Below are 22,268 nucleotides of genomic sequence, written 5' to 3'. Positions count from 1 at the left end.
TGAGAACACACGGACACCACGAGGAGAACAACACACAATGGGGCCCACTGGAGAATGGAGGGAGGGAGGAGGGAGAGGATCAGGAAAAATAACTAATGGATACTAGGCTTAATACCTGGACGATGAAATAATCTGTATAACAAACCCCCATGATATACATGTTTACCGATGTAACAAACTTGTACATCCTGTACATGTACCCCTGAACTTAAAATAAAAGTTAAAAAAAAGAAATTTGCTAAAATAGTAAATATTAAGTGCTCTCGCCAGACACACACACACACACACACGGTAACTATGTGCAGTGACACGTGTGTTGCTTAATTTAATTGTATAATAATTATACAATGTATATATTTATCGAATTATTACATTGTACACCTTGAAAATATATAATTTATATTTGTCAATTATTCCTTAATGTGGCTGGAAAAGAAAAACAAAAGGAAATGCGCCGCAGGGTGAAAGGACTGGGTGCTGCGACCAGAGCAGTGATGATTCTCCTTCCTCGTCTCAGTGTTTCCGCCACTTGCAGCTCAGCCTGGGCAGAGCGTCTGTCCACCTCTCTCCCTCTCATGTCTCGGGGCTCCTGTTCTACTCCTCTTCTGCCCACATCTTCTCTTCATGCCCATCTGTGCCGTGGGGTCTTAGGGAACACCATTTCCAGCCCCAGCAAGGCGCCTGGATCCACCAAACAAGGATGCCTGGCTTGGCGGAGGGATCACAGGAAATTGTCATGACAACTCGTAGGGCTTGGGCAGTGCTCCTGCAAACTGCTTTCTTAGCAATTGGCCCTCGGAACAGTCACAACTGGGCAGAGAGATACCTGGAACAGGCTGGGTTCTTGTGGGACTGGGAAGAGGGTGTGTGGCCAAGCGACGAATAACTTTAAATGAGCAGGAAGCAAGATGGTGGGATTCTGGTGTATTTAAAATTCTGTGTGGAGGAGTGGGAGAGCAGACGCCGCATCTCCTGGTGAGGCTTGGGACAAGTCCTGGAGCACAGTATTTTTCTTCCTCCTCGCTCCTTCTTTTCTTTGCTCCCTGTCCTCTGTGCATTGCTTTCCTCTCCTCCTTAGCGGGGTGCTTATGGGGCCAACCTTATGTTGCACCTGCGGAGTTCCCCCATTAATCTGATCTAGTTCCCAACATGTGATTTAGGGGTGTTGTGTGCCCTGAATGAGAGCAGGAGGGGGGCAGGAGGAGAGAGAGGGAGGCAGCGGTGGGGAGAAACCCCCGTTTGATCTGCTGAAACGCACCTTAAGAGCAAACCCATCCACATTACTGAAGGTATCAGCTGGGTCCTGCCTACAGTTATGTCAAACAAAGTGTGCTGCGAAGTGCCAACTCTCCCTTTGTGCTGTGACACCGAGAGCTGCCAAAAGATATTAAAAAGCTTGCATGAACTAGGTGATGGCAGCTGTAACTATCTAAGTTATTGCCTGGCAGCTGCAGCACTGCCTCGCTGCTGCTGGCCGCCTTTATAGTTGGTTCTCCATTTGTTTGCCCTTTCTCTAGCAACCGATAGCACCAAGCCTGCAGTGGGTGAGTCGCCGCCCCAGCCCCCTCGCGCCTGCAGGAGGGGAGACTTGCAGCGAGCTGAGCTGCATGGAGAGACACCCTCGCGCAGCTTCTGTGAGAAGTTGTGTTTTTCTTGGCTGGGCCCCAGACTGGTTTTGCATCGGTCAGCTCGACTCCAAGGAACCTTGGACGAGGGAATGGCACAGAGGCGAGTGTGCACACCCAGGCGCACACACCAAATGCCGCTTTTTTGTGTTTGTGTGTGTGTGGCTTTTTTCCCTTCCGTGTTGGCTCTGATTGAGCTAGAACAATATCGCCAGCTCCAAGCCCTGCCAGTCCTACATCTGCTCCCTAAAACCTCCAGCAAATAAGAATACGGTGGGGTTGTTTAACCAACACTTACAATATACACACTTTTCAGCTTTTCTCCCCCTGGGTTGCCCAGGCTCAGAGATCTGGATGCTGGTGGCAAAGGGTTGAGAGATAAGGGGCTAATGATCCCTGTGGGCATCTGTCTCTGAAGCCTCCTTCTCTGGCATGTTGATCTGTGGCATAAAATACATTTCATTGTCATGGGCTTCAGGGAAGGTGTCTGTACGGCGAGCTGGTTTTTTGTATTCTTCTGTTGAGTTTGGTCTTTTCAGCTGTCTGTTAAATAATTCATACAGCTCATGAAAGTAATATTTCTGGGATGTAGGGGGTTCCATTTTTCCAATTCCCTTTCACTCCATCTTTTTTTTTGAAGCGGTTGTGGGGAGAACTTGGCAGGCGTGGCCTGGGTGGTATAATAAAACCTTCTGTCTGTTCCTCTCACCTCTCCAGCTCACACTGGGAGGGCAGGAGGGGTTGCTGACCTTCGGCAGGCCAAACCAAGGTCAAGCCTGAGGTTTGAGTTTGGTTTTCATCTCAGAGTTCAGCCATCAAACGGCGCCAAAGGTATGGGCCATTTTCATCGCTGTGCTGGACACCCGTTCGAGCCGTTTTCCTGTGGGGAGGGCCTCTCCTTTCAGTATCCCTAAGTGCTTGCCCGGTGCCCAGCATGGGGCTTTGCCCCTGGTGATGGTCTGGCAAAATGGATTGAGTTGCGGCCATTTTGGTGGAAGGCAGGACTCGGTACTCTTAACCTCTGTTATCATGGTCTAATCAATCGAATAATGGATTGGCTAGTTTTGTTTGTCTTCGTGGGTTAGATTGGCACTCAGCCTTTGCCAGTGCATAAGCGAAGCCTCTCGTGGAAGAACGAAGTCTCCTCCTTCTTGACCCACAGAGCCTCCAAGCTGAGTGCCGCCCACCCCCGCCCTCTGCACTATATTGTGTTTGTCTTTTCATCTGTGACCCTCCACTACACTGAAAGTACCCCCCGAATGGGGACTAGGTCTACCTGGTTCACTGGTGATGGAATGTGAAAGGATATTTTCAAAATTAAAACAGGCTTTCATGGAGTCATCTGCAACCTTCCTGAAAGTCTGAGGGGAGAGGGGCGTTTCCTTGGCGCCCTCCCATCCCACCAGAAGCCCCCTTTATCTTGGATCTCCACAGCCTTTGGAGGGCTCTTTGGGAGTTCTGTGCCCAGGCAACATGACCTGTGTGAGGCCCTTCCCTTGAAAGTAGACCTTTGGAATGACTGCCCATTTGCTGGTTGTGTGCTCTGGGGCAAGAATTTCATATTCTCACCAGTAAACTCTACACCCACTTCCAAGAATTAATTGGGAGGTATTATGGACTAAATATTTGTGTCCTCCACTCCAGATTCATCTGTTGAAGTCCAAACCTTCAGTATGACTGTATTTGTAGATGGGGCCCTAAAGAAGGAATCAAGGTGAAATGCAGTCTTATGGGTGGGGCCCTGATCTGATGGCATTAGTGTCCTTAAAAGAAGAGACACCAGAACACTCCTCTCCACCCCCACCCCTACCCTTCCCTGCATGCACACGCACACAGGGAAAGGCCATCTGAGGACATAGTGAGAAGGTGACTGTCTGCAAGCCAGAAAGACAGCCCTCATGGGACACTGAGTCAACTAGCACCTTGATCTTGGACTTCCCAGCCTCTAGAACGGTGAGAAATAAATGTCTTCTGTTGAAGCTGCCCAGTCTATGGCATTTTGTTATGAAGACTGAACTAAGACAGGGGAATTAATTCGTATAAAAATATAAATCTCAGCATGGTGTTCGGCACATAGTAAAGAAAATCATGAAGGTTTGACGTTTTTCTTGAGTATCTGTGGTCTGGGAGGTCAAGGGCATGCGACCAGGAGGAAGTGGGGTGAGGGACCAAGGAGCCTCCAGGTCTGTGGTTGGGAAGGGCCAAGATGTCTTTAGATGAATCTTGGCAGACTGTGGAGGAGGTGGGGTGGTCGGAGGCTTACACGATGGTTACGAGGCCTGTGGACGGCAGAGGTGAACTGAAGCCTTTCTGACCCGGGCTCCACCATAGGAAGGCATGGAAGGCAGGAGGGGACTGTAGTTTATCAAGGGCCGACTGTCACCAGGCCTTTGCCCAGAGCCTCACACAGATGCCCCTGCCTGGCTCTCCACTCTCCCTCCCCCAGGAGGCCACCCCATTTCCATTCTACAGACAAGGAAATACCTTGGGTTTCAAATAAGGAGAGCTGACACTCACTTTCCACATGCGGGTGTCCAGGTACAGGTATATTCTCACTCAGTTCTCACAACTACCCCAGAGTACATTTTTTACATCATCCCCATTTCATAGGTGAGAACATTAAAGCACAGTGCTTTTAAGTGACATGCTCAAAGTCACACAGTTAGTGGTGCTGGTGCAGGGATTTAAAACCCAGGCAGGAGACTTTGGAGTCTGTGCTCAGGGTCATATGTTTTACTGCCTAGACGGCTGAATAATGGGTTCAGATCTCACATTGCCAGACTGGAGTTTAAACTGGGTTCTACCTGGATTCCAAAACTTCCCATGATGTTATACTGCTCTGGAGTCAGCAGTGTAATTCTTAATAGTGGGGGTTTGCTGCAATAACAGCAGCAGTAACATTAAAAACAGAAGATGACAGATGATGACAGGTGACTTAACATAGGAAAGAGGTGGTGTCCAGGTCCTTTGGGGGCAGGACTGTGCCTGTGTGGCAACAAATTGGGCACAGAAGAACATAGCAGTGTTTGCAGGAGAAGGTTGTGGGTTCATACTCACAACATCCTCAGGAGGTTGGTGCTATTATTATTCCCATTCTATAGGTGAGGAAACTGAGACACAGAGAGGTGAAGAAGCTTGCCCAGAGCCACACGGTTAGTAAATGGTAAAGCCAGGATTTGAACCAAGGTGGTCTGACTCCTGACTCCATCCTCCTAGCCATTATACCATGCTGCCTTCAATGGAGATTTGAGACTATATGGTAACATTGACCTGGTGGAGGATTTTATAGGCAAAATAAAGAAGATGGTATTGCATTTCTCCTCACTAGCTGAGGACTTGACGGAGTGGGGATTTGTAGTTTGCATATGTCCTGTGTGTCCAAGAATCTGGTGGCATTATGGACCTATGTACTAACTTGGAGGGGTTTCTTCTTAGTTCTGTGCTCACTGAATAGATTGCTATTGATGACAGTAGACCTCACCAGGACAGGTGCACTGAGTTGACAATTTGGGGTGTTTTCCTGAGGCCTCTATTTCACTTCCTTAGACACTACAGGGCTCTGTGTGGTGTGAACAAGCCCTTCAGTGCTGCTACTATTCACAGGTGCTGAGCTCGGCTGGTGACCTTCCAGGAAGACAGTGCGGTTAAGAGTGGAGGCTGCTGGGATTTGAATCCACTCAGTTATTTACTGGCCGTCTAGTTGCGGGCAGGTCACTAATCTCTGTGTGTCTCAGTGCTGTAGTTTGAATGTTTGTGCCCCTAAACCTCATGTTGAAGTTTCATCCTCAATGTTGGAGGTGGGGCCTGGTGGGAGGCGTTTGGGTCATGGGGGCGGATTCCTCATGAATGGCCTGGTGCTGTCCTCGAGGGAGGGAGTTCTCACTCCAGTCGTTCCCTGGAGAGCTGGTTGTTAAAAAGCAACTGGCACCTTTCCACTCTCTATTGCTTCCTCTCTTGCCATGGGATCTCTGCACATGCTGGCTCTCCTTCACTCTCCCCATGAGTGGAAGCAGCCTGAGGCTTTCACCAGATGCCCAGTCTTCCAGCCAGCAGAACCGTGGGCCAAAAATCTCTTTCGCTTTATAAATTGCCCAGCCTCAGGTATTCCTTTATGGCAAACAAATGGACAAAGACACTCAGTTTCCTCGTCTGTGCAATGTGGGTTGTTACCATACCTCCCTCTCAGGGCTGTGATGAGGATGAGATGGATGAAGTGCTTAGAGCTTTGCTTCGCACACAGTGCCCATATTACTGTTCTTGCTGCTGTTTGTATCCCAGCGGGGCTGGCTGTTTTGTGTTTATAGCTGACTCACCATTGCGGCTTGAAGGCTTTGCAAGTCTTCCTTCTACATCCAGGAGGGATGCCGCTAACTCACCTGTCCTCTTTCACGCAGCCTCTTCATCACTGATGGCAGATATTGGGGGACTCGGCAGGGATTTTGGATGCAGCAAAGTCAACTCCCTTAGGTCTCCTCTATGGCTCTGTGGAGCTAAGATCTAACCAGCTGAGGGATCAGTGGCTGGCTGCCATATGTCAGAGCTGAGGTCAGAGACCCTGCCTGGCCTGGTCCTTCAGTTCACCTCTGGCTCTTAATGACTGTGGAATTGCTTGTTTTCTCTGGTGTCAGAAGGTGTCTTTGTCATTTTTTTAAACCATCTCCATAGATGTTACAAGTAAAGTCATCAAGGCCTTTAGACACAATGAGAGGAAGGGATCTGAGGGCAGAGAGTCAGCTCTTGCATCTTTTTCTCTCAAACTACCTTAGTAGCAACCAACTATTGCTAGAGCGCCTTTTGTGCAAGTCTTTGAGAACACAATATGGATAAGCTGGACACAGCACCAGCCCACAAAGAGCTTTCAGCCCAGTAGGGAAGACAGTTCAACAACCATGAAGAGGATGTAGAGAGTTAATCAGGGTATCCCAGACAAAGCTCTACTGAGACTTTATCTGTATCAGGGTTGCTGGAGGGAGTTGTATCCATATGCCAGACCGACTCATGTTTTAGGGAATCTTATGACATTTTCTGTCTTAGTAATAATAAGCACATTGCAAGGTTTTATAAAACCCATAGGTTTAAGGTTTTCATTTGTATTGTAATTGCCTGACTTTCAATTGCCTGTGGCCAATTTTTAGTCCCAGACTGACCTATCACCATCACTTCTGTTTTCTTAAGTCACCTGTGCAGCCTGCCTGGGGACTCCACTTTGCACATCAAATTTGTTCCATTCAACACATATTATTCATAATGAGCCTATTGCGTACCAGGCCTGGAAATTGAAAGCTTCAGTTCAAAGGACTTTACTATCCTTTCCCGAAAAGTTGAGCATATGTTGGTTTTTGTAAATCTGATATCTAATGTACTAAGAGAGTTTACTTTTTAAAGGAAACTTCAAATTTAGTGTTTGACTTTGTGTACCTTGAGTATTTTTAGAGTGGGACACACATGCATTCTTATTAGCAGGAGTTAAAGAAAATTAGGAAGACAATGACATAGCATTCTAGAAGTGGAGGGACCTAGGCAATTATCTGACTCAACTTCCGGATTTTTACAGTTGAGGTGATTTAGACCTTGACACAAGACATAGATGTTTCTGGTGGCTGAGCTGGCAAGAGGCAGGACCCAGGCTCATTGTCCGTCACTCCTTCCTGTGTGCCCTGCTCCTAAATGAGTTGTCTAGTCTGTCTGGGTTATCTGTTGGTTTGCCTTATCTGTTCGGGGTTCCTAACCTCAGTGTGAGAAACTGACTGTATCGTATTTCCATCAAACCAGCATGGGAGTTTTTAATCTCAGGCTGAGTTGTCCGCCCAACTGCTGGCCCTCCTGGGCCCCATTTTGGGCACTCTCCTTCCCCTTGGAGCTTGTGTATGGAATTTCAATCCTGCTGCGACATTTGGCTACTTGAATTCACTGATCTCCAAGAGCATGCATGACACTGACAGACCCTCCCTCTTGTGCCCAGAAACCTCACTAAAGGAGCAAGGACAGATGCAGCCACCACTGCCGTTGGAGAGGGGAAGTCATTGAACAGAAGGGCACAAAGACATGGCACACGAAGCCTATTGTCCCTGCTGCGGCCATGCGGGGCACCTCAGCGCCTGTTCTCCTGGGCTGCTACTGCTTGAGGCATGTGGAGCACGGGAGCTGGATAGGCATGTTGCCCTGGATGCTGCCCCTCCACTCAGGTGGGGACCTGGTAGGGGGAAGGGAAGAGCCTCCCACATTCTTCATGCAATTCTTCTTCTATTTTGCATAGACAAATATTGACTTTGGAAACCTGACTCCGGTTGCAAGTGAAAACCTGAAGGCCTTGGTGAGGTGAGGGATGCACCAGGAACAAGAGTTTCTTTTCAGGGTGGCCCCATCTGGAGGGGAGACTTGGACTTTGGCCATCTCCTTGTCATCCCTAAATTGTCTCCCTCGCTGGGACCCTGTGCTAGTTCCGGGCAAGGTGCAGTCACAGGGCGGGAAAGGAGGAGGAGATCACCCTGGGAATCACTTCCCAAGGGCATCAGGAGATGCTGATCTTCGGAGGGGGCCTGTAAGATGATGACCGCCCTGGGGACAGGAGGGTACAGAAACAAATAAAAGACAAGACCAAACAAAGAGCAAGGGGCAGGTCACTAATCTCTGTGTGTCTCAGTGCTGTAGTTTGAATGTTTGTGCCCCTAACTCCCTTTGGCTCCCCTGTCTCCTTTCAGATGAGGGCTGACTACCTGGGTGGTGAGAGCTAGAGTTAGGACGAAGTGGAAGGGGACTGGACTGCTCTCTGCCGATTTTCTTTCTCCTTCTTTTCATAGGGAGGGGGGTTTGGGGAGGAATAGTGGGGTGACAAGAAACTTGTTGGAGGGAGCTGTGCAAACAATGGCTGGTGCATGCCAAAGCTGGCAGTCAGTGGTTCTTAATGTTTGAATGGAAGTGGCTGGAGCTAGCTTTTTTTTTTTTTTTTTTCCACAGTCACTGTTGCCAAGAAAACAAGGAGTAGCTGTTTTAAGCATTTACAAATGGTAATGTACCAACAGCTGGTCTCAGTCCAACCGAGCTATTGTAGGGGTATTAAAAAGACAGGCCAGAGTTGGAGATGTACTGCCAACCTCCCTTGCAGAGTTGGGGAACATTTTACTTGGAAAAAAAAGGTCTTATATTCCTGCAGAGATCGACAGGACGGTTCTCCTGTGGAGTCAGTGCCTTGCTTGGCAGAGGAGGCAGCGCGGGCAGGCCAGCCAAATGCTTGGGCGACAGGGAAGCGTGGAGTCTGCGGGCTTGCGGCGGATTTATCAGCGTAGCCATGCCACCTCCCTGCTCACAAGAGGCTCATGTGCACATGCGTGTGGACATGGCTGTCTCGCGTGTCTGCGTCCGCGTGCACACTGATGGCGGCTTGGGCATGGTTGTGGCAGCAGCAAGACCAGTGTCATCCCCGAGGCCTGGGCTCCAGGTCCCCATGTGCTCTGAGTCTCTGCTCTCTCCTGAACATCCGTGGCTCCTTTCCCTTTCTTTTTACCCAGGCCAAGAAGACGAAAGAGAAAATCTCATGGAAACGCTGCCTTCCTTTCCCTCTTTCCCAGTCCTCTGCCCTTTAATAGCACACAGAGGCACCCGAGCAAGGGGCAATCTGGGTTTCTCTCCTGCTCTTCATCTCAGCCCTGAGTCTGGGGTGTTCTTTAGGGTTTTTTTTTTTTTTATCTCAGGAAATTGTAATACACAGAGCATGCTTCTTGGCTAAATGTAATTACCAGTGGCCCTGTGTTTATGGATGAGGCATGGTGGAAAGTAATAGAAAATGATTATTTTTCGTACTGAAGGCCTTCTTTATTAGTGGTGCGGTAGGGACGTCAGCTGCCTTCTCTGAATGGCAATGCAATGTTTTGCTTTCCCCAGCAAGATAAACGATCTTATTTGTTGATGTTTGCTGCTTGAGATGACATTTATGTGAAATAAAAGGGACCAAATTAATAATAAAAAAATGATTAGCCAGACACAAATGAAAATGTACATCTCTCCCCACCCCAGTTAAGTTGTTTGTATTTACATGCTATTCACAAATAATGGCAAAATGCCCAATAGTTGGATGGCGAGGGTTTTTTCTTTTACAATCATATGGCTTGATTCCGTTTTCCAGATCTTGTCTGAGAGCTGCTATTTGAAATAAAAATGTTTGCATCCATTTCCTCATTAATCCTTCCGTTGTAATACAACCTGCTGCAGAGAAACGGCAAAACAGATGCAACAATGAAAATTAAAAGGGATGGACACTTAGCGTGGGCTATAAAAGCTGCTAACCATGTAGGAATGAGAGAGGTTTTTGGACAGAAAATATGGCAAATGATAGAAACAATCATCGGACTAAGAGTTTGCTATTTGCAAAACTCTGGTGGGACATTTCTCTGCTTGTAACGGCTGGAGGATCACTCCTGAGTTTAGTGCGCACCAGAGAGAGTGTGTGTCTGCTTTGCCTTGAGGCCTGTCTTCAATATTTGGTGCATCCACCCATCTGGTTTCTCATTGGGCTGGAATTTTCTCGACACAAACAAGCACTTTGCAAAGGATCTATAGACCTCGTGTTTTGAGGGCTCTGTATTTTTGCCTGGAAATATTGCTTCCTGCCCTCCTGGGAATTACAGACCCAGAGCAAAGCTGGATTGACCTTGATCTTTATTTTGCAGCCAAATGCATTATGTTCTGGGGAAGCAAAGGGATTTATAGCATGTGTGGGGGTAAAGGGCCATAATTCCATACTGCTCAAACAACTGGATACAGAGGAAAAAGAAGGTCCAAGTGGACTTTTTTGGGTATATGTGATACCGATATATATCATTCTAGTGTTTTTGTTTTTCCCATCTAATTGTCTGATGTTACCTCATGCCTATACTCAACTCCTGAATTCACTGGGATTTGGGGTCATATGGAGATTCAGTAGTTTTGTGCATTCTTATTGAGCATCACCTGTTTGCAGTCTGGGAGTAATAGAGGGAAACAAAGAAAGGCAGAAATGTGGTCTTTGCCTTGTACAGCTTAAAAACTTCCTTGTAGAGACCTGATTGGAATAATTAAATACACAGAAAGACAAACAGCCAACTAGGGCCATGCACATGGCAGTTGATGAGTGAGACGTGAGATGAGAGCACGGCTCTTGGGGAGGGTTGATTGTGGCTACATCTCCCCATGCAGTACTGAGAGCAACAGATCAGTACAACTTGCTGATGGATTGATCAAGCTCCGACAAGTAAACTAAACAAGCAGATGAGATGAAAGTCCGTGCATGTGGAACATTTGTTAAATGTGGCAGACCTTGAGTGACTAGCTTCTGGTTTGATTGACACATTGGAATAATTTTTTGGTCAGGGTGGATGTGCAGTTCAGACCTGTCTGGTAGGCCTAGTAGAGGAATACAGATGGTAAAGAGGCTCTGGACATGGATCAAGTCTTGGCTCTTCCACTTACTGTTTAAACATCTTTGGCTTTAATCTTTCAGTGCCTCAGTTTTCAAATCTGTGAAATAGGTAGAATCGTAGCATCTGTTTTGTAATTTCACCCTAGGGATTAAATGACAGAATATATCACAGTACCTAGCACCAAACGAAGTATGTGCCCAAAAATGTTCATGCAAAGAATTATTTTTATTCTATGTATCTTTTATCTTCATTTTTGCTTCTATTCCTAAGATGCAGTGCCAAATATGTGTTAATTGTCCTCCTTAGGATCATCCTTGACAAGGAAGATTCCTGTCTTTCCACTAAAAGGGAGGCCCACTTTGAATGATGTAGCTGAGGGCAGGAAGCTGGGCTGCATGATCTCTCATAGTCACTCTTAGCAATTTGGTTTTTGAATCTTTTGAATTCTTCTGCTTCAAAAGCCTTAGCAGGGCTTGGCCATAGGGGAGTTGTGCCTTTTGGTAATTGGTAGGCAGGAAGTGGTTAATCAGGCACAGCCCCCAGTATAGAAAAGCTCCCACCTTTGATGTAGTTGGGAATCTGGTTCTGTTGAATCATTACATGTAGATTTTTAAGCAATTTTATCAGCAGAACCAATGGTCTGCTCCTGGTGCTGTTGAAACTTACCACCACTATGCAGGCAGCACTGCGCATGCACAGCTGCTGAAGAGTGTGAGTAGGGAAGGCAGGAGAAATAGTAACACAGCACCTATAACCCGGTCTCAAATGGTAGAGGCTGGCAAACAGTGGCAGCAAAAGCACCAGGGTGGCACGGTACAAGTAGAGATGGATTGGCAGGCGGGAGGAAGAGGGTCAGGGCTGTGGATACTGCTGTACTGCTTTTGTCAAGTAAAACTTTAGGGTAGATTATAGGAAAAGGAACGGAGTCATCCTTATTCTCAACTTAGATGTCAACATTATCTCATCACACATGGAATTAAAGCTTCCAAAATGTGGATGGGCATCAACTCATGAACTTCTCAAGAACAAAAGCCACATCTTATTCATCTTGTATTTATTTCAATGCCACTTGCCTTCCCTGGCCCAGAGTTTCCTCCTGCTATATGTGATTAAATGCTTGACTATGTGAGTATTGCACATGTGTAGTGTGCCAAGGAAAACTGCTCCCACAAACTGACATTATCTTGCTGAGTTTGGATTCAATACCAATGCATGCATCTTCCAGAGCCCGGAGGAAATTAAGGAATTCTGATTTAACTGATATTTATTTGGTCAGTTAAATCATTTCCAGAGTAAGTTTCTGTACCTAAAGTGCGGATGTTGGTGTATGAGAGGGCTAGCGGGCTCTTTCTTTTCATTTCTGGAAAGAGAAATATGTGTGAAATTCAACGACATCTGCTGAAATTCAAACATATTTTTATTTATTCATGGCCATGATCAGGGCAGAACCTCTAATTTCAACCAATAATTAGACTTGACAATAGATGTGGAAATAAAACATTTTTGCTGAATTCACTTGTCATTCCTCCCTGCTGTAGCTGGTGTAACCCAGATGTCAGCTGTCCCTTATTTTTCTCTTCGAGTGTCCCCTCCCTCAACCCCCTCATACTAATGCATTAGTGAGCCTCGTGGCATGTACTGAGGGTCTCATGGGAGAGACACAAGAGAGGGCTGACATTGCATACTTCACAGTCACCCACTTAAATATCTCTGGGGGTCCAAAAACAGTTTCTTGGAGATATTGGTGCTGCCATTCCACCAAGAATCCCTTTTTCTTTCTCTCTTGGTCTACCCGGATCAATAGGTTTTAACTCTGTGTCTTTTCTCCCTTCACTCCCAAGTTCAAATTCCTCCCCTTGCTGTTGTGGAGTTTTTAATCTCACTCTCAATGTATCACCATCCTGCATGCTGCTGCTCACAGGCAATTTAAAGACCACCTGAGCAAAAAAGACCAACTATCGTTTTTGACTTGACTAGCATTCCTTCTGGAAGGACTTGGATAATCGCCATTTTCCACGCTGATGATCCAAGCATTTGTTTACGCTTTTTGCTATTTGGTCCTTGAAATGACTATGAGATTGTCATATCTGCAGAAAGTCCTTGCTAGCCTTTTCTCTGAGCCTTCAGGGGAATGGTGTGACAGGAGCCAAAAGATAGGAAATAGGGAATGAATGGGATTGAGTAAGGGCAGACAATGGTTTCGGGAAGTTTCTTTGTGAAAGTGAGGAGAAGGAGGAGGACCTGGGAGTGGGATGGAAGGTCAAGAGAAGTTTGTTTAATAAAAATGGAAGATCTCAAGGCATGTTCAAACACTGATGCGGAGGAGCAAGGAGACAGATGTAATGGAAGGGAGGCCAAGGGACATGGGGCTATGGACAGGTAGGCTGCGAGGTTGAGGAGGATGAAGGGGGGGTACAGAGGAATCTGGGTGACCTCATGGCAGCTTAGCTGAGTGCAGAGTCCGAAGTTCTGTCCTGGAAGGGGCTATGCTGTTGGCTGTTGTCATTGCTGTTTACCATGTGGTTTCCTGGAGCCTGCCTGAAAACCTGGTCTGCGAGCTCCCTGTGAATTAGCATCTTTTCCAGGGGTTTTCTGGATCCAGCTCATGCTCGTGCCAATTATTAAATCTTTAGGAAGTTTGCAAGCCAGGTATTAAACCATTAGTAGTTTGAAATCAGCCATGGGGAGGGAGTATTTACACTACAGAAATTAGCAATGGTGGCAAAGTAGGGCATTCCCACTGTGAATGCACCCCCACACCCCTCTACCCTCCATCCCACCTCCACTGCCAGCCTCGGAATGCTGGTTGCTAGACATTCAGCCTCTCGGCACTGCTTTCAACTCTTGCTCCTTACCTCCCTCGGTTTGGTGCACTGCTCTACGCCTCATAGCATGCATGTGATGGCTTTGCTCTTCTGTGCCTCAGCTTCCTCCTCTATCCCCAGGTCTTTGCAGCCTGGGAAGTCAGGTGGAAATGGGCCATGCCTGCAGCAAAGCATGGTCTCTGAGAGGTGTTGGATGAACATCACACGGGGAATGGCTGTATTAGGGTGTTCATGGGTGCTTTTCTGGAAGAAATTCTCCTCTGTGGATATGCTGTTACTCTCTCCACCCACTGACAAGTCTAGGAGACTTTGGCTTGTTTTCTTTCTGTACTTGTATGTTGGAGGAAGAGGAATTTTCCCCACCCTTCCCACTCCACAAACTACACACATAGAAGGAAACAGTGCAGCTGCCCCTTGTGCTGAGGCTCAGTGCACCATCAGTGCAGTGGCAGTGTGGAACTTACTGACAGGCGTGGGCTTCTAGAAACAGTTCTGTTCTTCCCAGTTCTCTAGCAGAGCGGCTGTGCTCTTTCCCACCCTCCTTCCCCTGCTGCAGCTTCCCACAGCTGCTCTTGCCCTGGCTGCCATTGGCCAATAGCAGGTGTTGGGAACCCGGAACATGGAATGTCATGGGTCTGTAGTCCAGGGAGGATGGTGGAGGAATCCCAGCTTTGGAGCCCCACAGATCTGGGATTGAGTTTGGCCTCTAGTGGGTGATTTCCTGGTGTCCTTGGGCAAGATATTAAATATTCAGCTGCAGGGTTCTCCTCTGTGTAGTGAAAGATTAGATGTGATCATGTTTGTAAAGAGTCTGGCACACGGTAGGATCTCAAAGAGTGTTGGGTGAAGGGTCAGTGGGGAAGATTAATTATGAATTCAATATTGCATTTCTTTAGGAAACCTTTCTGGACTTCTGCTACTCCCCCCTACTCACTAGTCACTTGATGCCTCTGACAATGCCCCTTGTCCATTTGCTTCATTGCATGCTGACACTCAAGGCTTAACACATTTTATGGTATAAGAAACTGGGCAGGCAGTGAGCTGGGAGCAAGAGTTAAAAGCAGTGGTTTTCTGCTAACTGTCTAACAACCAGCATCCCACGGGGAAAAGGCCCCGGTTTGTAGCCATTGCCAAGTTCTGTAGTGTAAATACTCTCTCACCATGTCTGATTTCAAGCTACTAATGGTTTAATACCTGGCTTGCAAACTTTCTAAAGATTTAATAATTGGCATGAGCCTGAGCTGGATCCAGAAAAGCCCTGGAAAAGATGCTAATTCACAGGGAGCTCGCAGACCAGGTTTTCAGGCAGGCTCCAGGAACACACTTGGTAAATAGCAATGACAACCAACACTCAAATATTTCAGAGTAGTTACAAGGCAGCACAAGGCAGTGCAAAGAATCCATTTACATTGGATGGTATTCCATAAAAAGGAAGGCTCAGAGCGGAGTCTGGGCTCAGAACGGAGTCTGGGCTGGCATTTCAGATGTGAAAGGATTCAGGATTCGATAGAGGGCAGGTAGATCTTTAAGAGGAGACAAATAGCATTGACAAAGGCTTGAAGGCGAAATCTGAAGAGTCAGGCTTAGGGGTGGGATGGGAATAGCATGGAGAAAGATCATACAGCGAGCTGGGGGCTTAGATCTTGGACTCTTCAGCCTGAGAAAGGCAGTTTTGAATATTGGTTGCATCACTGATACCTGGGAATTTTATCACCTCTCTGGGCCTCTGTTTCCTAGTGCTGTCAAGGGGAGTTGCAATCTACCCTTTAGTGATGTTGTGAGGATTAAATGAGATGATGATGGTAGAACGTGGGCATAGTGGTGTCTGGAGTTAGTGAGGGCTCCGTGAAGGGTGGCTGTTACTACTGCCACCTACCCAGTCTCTCCCTCTCTAGGCTTCAGTGTCTCCAAGACCAGAGACTGCACCTTCCATTTCTTTCTTCTTCCTGCCTGGCACAGGGTGTGGCACATTCTGGGTGTCCACATACTCTGACTGAGGACCCATCTCTGGGCCGAGGCTGGACCACCAGACATGTGTGGACGGCCTCCCCTCCCTGCCCTTCCCTGCACTGGTGTCACGGGGCAGCTTTGAAAGGTTTGGGTTCACTACCTTTTTTTGTATGGTGGAGCCTGTTACCTCGAGAGTTCCAGAGAGGCTGCTGCCCCTTGAGCACCTTCCTTGTCTGTACATGCTCTCCTCTGTGCAGCAGCGTTAAGGAAGGGGCTGCTGTGTGGAGGACCCTTTGTTTGTTCCATACGCGTTTGCGGAGCTCGGGCACCTGGCACTGTGCTCATCGCTGGGAAGCAAGAGGAATATGACACAGATATCCCTCAGGGTCTCAGCTGACAGTGGGGTGGGGCCTCAGTTATAAAGCAGCGTTTACGTGCCGTGATAGCGGCGTGCATCCATGCCATGACGCACGTGCAGCGTTTACGTGCCGTGATAGAGGCGTGCATCCGTGCTATGACGCACGTGCAGCGTTTACGTGCCGTGATAGAGGCATGTATCCAGGCTCCACGTTGTGCCTTTTAAGGAAAGGTACCCTTTAAGTCCTTTAAAGAAAATCCATGTGTAAAATCTATCTACATCTTTTGGGAAAGGTCCACTAAAAGTGCCCAACACATCAGATAAGGTATTGATGCTACTAAACGGTTGAGAATTCTCACGGTTCAGCAGGTTCCCCTGTCCCCCATCGTGGCTCATTCTGCTGCATATAAGCACCTGGAAGTCCACTGCTTAGGTGACCCGACTCTTACATCAGTTAGCGTTTGGCAGAAGACTCTACCCTTACTCTTTCTTCTCCTTTCTCCTGCTTTTCTTATATTTTGTCCCATTCTCCTTCTTTCTTTCTTAAAAAATTCTTCTCCCCTCAAACCTTTAAAGGACTCTGCTAGGCACCACTCAGCCCCCAGTGGTTCTTAGGGTTAAAGAAATTGTTCATTTCTAGTTAAATATTTTTTTGCACGGTTTTCAGCCTGTAGAACAAAGTGTTGGTTCCAATTTGCCAGTAGGCTTGCATTCCACCAAGAAGGAGGATCTATCATCACCAAGGGTAGTCCTGAAAGGATGGGGAATCTGGGGTGTGAGGGCTGCTGAGGCTAGCTCAAGAGTCAGGAACACACACACACACACACATGAGTGCATACACACACACGTACACACACACTTTGAGTTAGGGCAATCAGAATCCTGGAAGGCTAGCAGATGATCTGAAATGTTGGAGGTCAAGGCAAAATGGTGGAGAAGAAACCCGAAAGACATTTAAAAAGCAAATGGACTCAAGCTTCAAAGAGCTAGGCAGGGGAACTACTCATGGGTAATTAGAGCCAATGGGGTCAGGTCAGGGGCAGGAGAGGACACCGTTTGGAACATACACTCTGGGGAGCCCTTCATACCAGGCCATTCCCATCCCAACAAAGCATCCTCTGTTTTCTGCTGGAGTGAATCTGTTCAGGCCATGGAGACAGAAGGGCCTGGGCAGTGCTAGGCCGAAGGGGACCCATGGATGGAACACAATGACAAAATTGACAGGGGTACAGAGAAACTTTAATCAGCTTTGACTGTCTTTTTTTTTTTTTTTTTGTTTGTTTGTTTTTTGAGATGGAGTCTTGCTCTGTCACCCAGGCTGGAGTGCAGTGGTGTGATCTCAGCTCACTGAAACCTCCACCTCCTGGGTTCAAGCGATTCTTCTGCCTCAGCCTCCTGAGTAGCTGGAACTACAGGCACCTGCCACCATACCTGGCTATCTTTTTTTTTTTGGTAGAGGTGGGGTTTCACCATGTTGCCCAGGCTGGTCTTAAACTCTTGAGCTCAGGCAATCTACCTGTCTCGGCCTCCCAAAGTGCTAGGATTACAGGTGTGAGCCACCGTGCCTGACCTCATCAGCTTTGACTTTCATTTTGAACCCTCTTTTCAGGTCGGTGGGTGACTGAACATTTTTTTATAATAACCTGCCATACTTCAAACAGAAATATGGCACCACCTATCTGTTTCATGGTGGTGAAGACAGGCTATTTTGGCCTGTGTTTTTCATTCACGGGATTAGGTTTTGCTGAGCCTGTCACACTTCCTTTTCACCTGAACTGTGACCCCAGATGCATGTTTGCCGTGCTAGACTTATTTATTTTACTTTTGACGTTGCAATTTGTGTAATTGCTCATGTTTTCTCTTTTTCCTTGGAAGCTCAGGACCAAATTGCAGTGCATGTCTAAAAGTGTGCCTTTTAGGGCATCATTTTATTTATAATTCACCCTTGGCTTTATCCTATTTTTTTCTCCTATATTTTCTTTACTCTAATTTCCTCACTTACTTTTCCTAATCTCTCTGTGTATATAATCCTCCTCAGTTCTTTGAGACATCAGACTTAGAGTTAAATAAAAGTCATCCCCATAATATTCTGCCTCTAACACTGAATAAATGTCCATTTAGAGTCTATAGGATGGCTTGCAAATCAATGCATGAAATCTCAACAAACAACCTTGGGCCCTAAGGGTTATATATGGCTATATATTAAATAAAAGACAAGTGCCTGTCCTCAAGGAGATTCTAGTCCCAAGACATAGACAAAACAGATAAATTCAGATTAACACAACTGTTTAGCTATAAAATTATACAGGCACTGTCAAGGGAAAGGCTTCACTTAGTTCTTCATTCATCCAAGAAATATTACTGAGTACTGACTATGCATGAAGCCCTGGTTATGCCCTATGCACCAATGTTGAGCAAGATATAGTCCCTGCCTTCCAGGAGTTCTACTTAGTAGGGAAACAAGCGAGAAGGCAATTACAATATGTGTGATAAAGCCATTGGTCCACACAGGCAGAGTGCAACTCAGTCCTGGGAGGGAGTGGACTAGAGCAGCTTTCTGGAGGAAGTAAGTTGTAAGACTGCGCTAGCAGACAAGTGTAGAGTTGAGTACATCCCTGGCCTCTTCCAGAAAGATGTGAGACTTAGCTGTTGTGCCTTGAGTGAGTCCAGCAGTCTCTCCTCACCTACCATGGATGAATTCGTGCTTTACTTAAGGAGGTGAATGTTGACTACAAAACTGCCTAAACTTCCGGACTTCTCTGCTTGAGGGCAGCATGGCTTTCCCTAGCTGCACTGAGAGCCTCCCCTACCCCTGCCACTTCTTCTTAAAATATATCCAGATATCGAACTAACAGCACATGGGCCAGTGGGTGCATGAAGCCACCCACCCTCTCCTCTCCTGCACCAGACCATCCTGCTCTTTCAGTCCGAAGAGCTGAGCTAACTGTCCGGTGCCCACTGCCTTAGAAGCTTGGCGATGAATGGCAGGCACTAAGATGTCCATCGCTGTTGGAAGAAGGGATCTGGGGTGGGCCAAGATGGCAGATGGCTTGGAGTGGCATGCTGTTTTCAGGCCCTCTACCTTTGTAGCCTGTGCCATTTGAAGCTGCCGGTTACTGTTTTTAGCTTGGCTTGACAAGAGAGCTTTTGTTGTCACTCAGGAATGCAGGGTATTTTTAGCGAAGAGATTCTGCTTCAGGCATGGGCATTGTGTTCTTCCAATTACAGACATGGACGAGGAGGGCCGGGCGCCGAATCACTTGAAAGATCAGCAGGCTCAGCTGAGAAATTCATAGAAAAAAGAGGTGGGCGGGGCTGCATAACCAGAACCCTCAGGTCTTGTGGGATTTATTTTATTTTATTTTATTTTAATCTTGTCTCCTTGTTCCTTCTCAGAACTGACTGCTCAGGTGACATGGAGGTAGATCCCAGGAAGGAAGGAAGGGAGAGCAGGAAAGAAATTGCGTGGGGGGTTGAAGAGCTACCAAAGAGGAACTACCAGCCACAAAACTATATTTCTTGAGTTCGACCATAAGAGAACAGGTGGTAGTGAAATGAAAGTTGCAACTTTTCTCTTAAACTTGAAATCAATTTGTAGTTATATATATATATATATATATATGTATTTTGATTGATTCAAAGGAATGACTGAATGAACAAATGTTTTCCCATCCATTTATTCATTGATGCTATAGCAATGTACAATTTTTGGTCTGGAAGATCTATGGATCATCCAGCTTAATCTGTTTCCCTAGTTTTCTTCCCTGCCTGACCCCCGTCCCCACCCCTTCCAGAGATGAGGAAACTGAAGCCCAGAGAGGTCAGGTGACTCGCGCAAGGTCACACTAATTAGCAGCAGCTTTGGGACTGGAACCCAGGTGTCCTGACACCAAGTTCCCTGTTGTTCTACATTTACATTGTTGGAAACATCTATGTTGCCTGCCTTTTTTTCGTTTTTCTTTTTTCTTTTTTGAGACGGAGTCTCGCTCTGTCACCCAGGCTGGAGTGCAGTGGCACCATCTTGGCTCACTGCCACCTCTGCCTCCTGGGTTCAAGCAATCCTCCTGCCTCAGCCTCCTGAGTAGCTGAGATTATAGGCGTACGTGCCACCATGCCTGGCTAATTTGGTATTTTTAGTAGAGGTGGGGTTTCACCAAGTTGGCCAGGCTGGTCTCAAACTCCTGACCTCAAGTGATCTACCAGCCCTGGCCTCACAAAGTGCTGGGATTACAAGTGTGAGCCACTGTGCCTGGCCCCTTTTTTTCCTTATCTTAATGAACAAATCAAAATAAGAACTTAACAGACAGCCTGAGACAGGAAGTGGGCTGAGGATTGGGTCCAGGGCCATGCTTAGAGTCTTGGAGCCATGAGAGTTTTTCAGACTTCCTTCTTGGCTATCTGTTTTGGTTTTCCTCTACTTGGGTAGGTATTTATTGAGCACCTATTATGCCAAAGGCATGTGCTGGGTACATTCACATGGATTATTTTGTGAATTACTCACAACAACCTGCAAGGAAGGCATCAGACCTGTCTTTTGAGATCTGAATACTGAGATGCAGAGGGACTAAGGGGGTTTGCTCAAGATCAATGACAGCCAAGTGGCCGAGCCAGACTTAAAAGCCAGGTCTGTCTGCCACAAAGACCAGGGCTCTTTCCACTGACACCCAGATGTTTTCACAATACTGTTGGGGCTGAGTTGTTTGGAGTCACTATGTTGGTCACTATGGTGGACCCCCTGACCGGTGGAATGTGCTGTCTATGTTCTCCTGCAACCTGAATTTTCACGGAGCCTGAAGATGGAAGTGTGGGAGGAGATGCCATGTACCCCATCACACTTTTAAATTACTAATAAATGAAATGTCTCCTTTCCCCACTGGAACTCTCTGCAGAGTGGGCCCAGCCTGTTCTACCATCTCCTTCCTTGGGCCTTCAACTTTGCATTACAGCTGCGATGGTACCCCAGAGCTCTTACCATTGTGTCAGAGCTCTTTTTGTGTATATTTGTCTCCTGAGTGAATTTTTTATTTTTATTTTTGCTTATTTTATTTATTTATTTATTTTTTTGAGACAGGGTCTCACTCTGCCACTCAGGCTGGAGTGCAGTGGTGCGCTCATAATTCATTGCAGCCTCTATCTCCTGGGCGCAAGTGATCCTCCAACCTCAGCCTCTTGAGTAGCTAGGATTACAGGTATGTGCCACCATGCTTGGCTAATTTTTAAATTGTTTTGTAAAGATGAGGTCTCACTATACTAACTTAGCTGGTCTGGAATTCTGGCCTCAGCCTCCCAAAGTGCTGGGATTTCAGGTGTAGGCCACCACACCTGGCCTGAGTGTATTTTTAAAAAATTCAGGTTAGTAGAATCGCATGAGTGTTTATCAAATTCCTCCCAAGGAGCCAGGAGCGGTGTCACAGACATGGCTCTTCAGATCTCATGACAGGACTGGGCCTTGAGCCACTCACTTATTCTTTTAGCAAACATGGTGCCAGGTAGCCTCAATGTGCTGACAGTCTAGTAAGGGAGGAAGACAAGGATCCAGGTGACCAGGCCTCCCAGATGCCGCCAGCTGGTGGTGCAGGAGCTGACACTGCCTTTGGCCGCTCAGAGGCCATGGTGCCTCCAAGTCCCAGGAGATACTCACATACCTGCTTCTCAACCTCTTCAGAGGGCACAGGTTCCACATTAGGCTTTGTCTGTCTCCCATAACTTACCCATTGCACACAGATTCCAATATCCCATTTTAGAACCCTGATGATATTCAGGGTCCTAAAATGACTCTGGGAATAGTGAGGAAACCTGAGATCTAACTTTTCACAGGTAGGGAGGTTCCAGGTAGAACAGGAGAAGGAAAGCCCTAAGTTCCATGGGGTTAGGAGATGTATCTGTCTTGTTCATTTTTATATCCCCAAATCCTGCTCTGGTGTATGGCAAATACATATGATGTTGAATGAACTGGTGTGTGCCTGAGAATGGATTGATTTATTGGGTTTTTCCCAATAAACTCATAAGGAGATCTATAGGTGTCTGAAGAGTTGAATATTGACATGTTGGAAAATAACAGAATGCACTTGAGATCATTCTGGATTTGAGAACAGATCATAGGGTAATTAAAAAA

This window comes from Rhinopithecus bieti, unplaced genomic scaffold, assembly GCF_001698545.2.
Source record: "Rhinopithecus bieti isolate Rb0 unplaced genomic scaffold, ASM169854v2 scaffold_34876, whole genome shotgun sequence".
In the NCBI taxonomy this organism is placed as follows: domain Eukaryota; kingdom Metazoa; phylum Chordata; class Mammalia; order Primates; family Cercopithecidae; genus Rhinopithecus; species Rhinopithecus bieti.
This window is presented reverse-complemented; position numbering follows the sequence as displayed.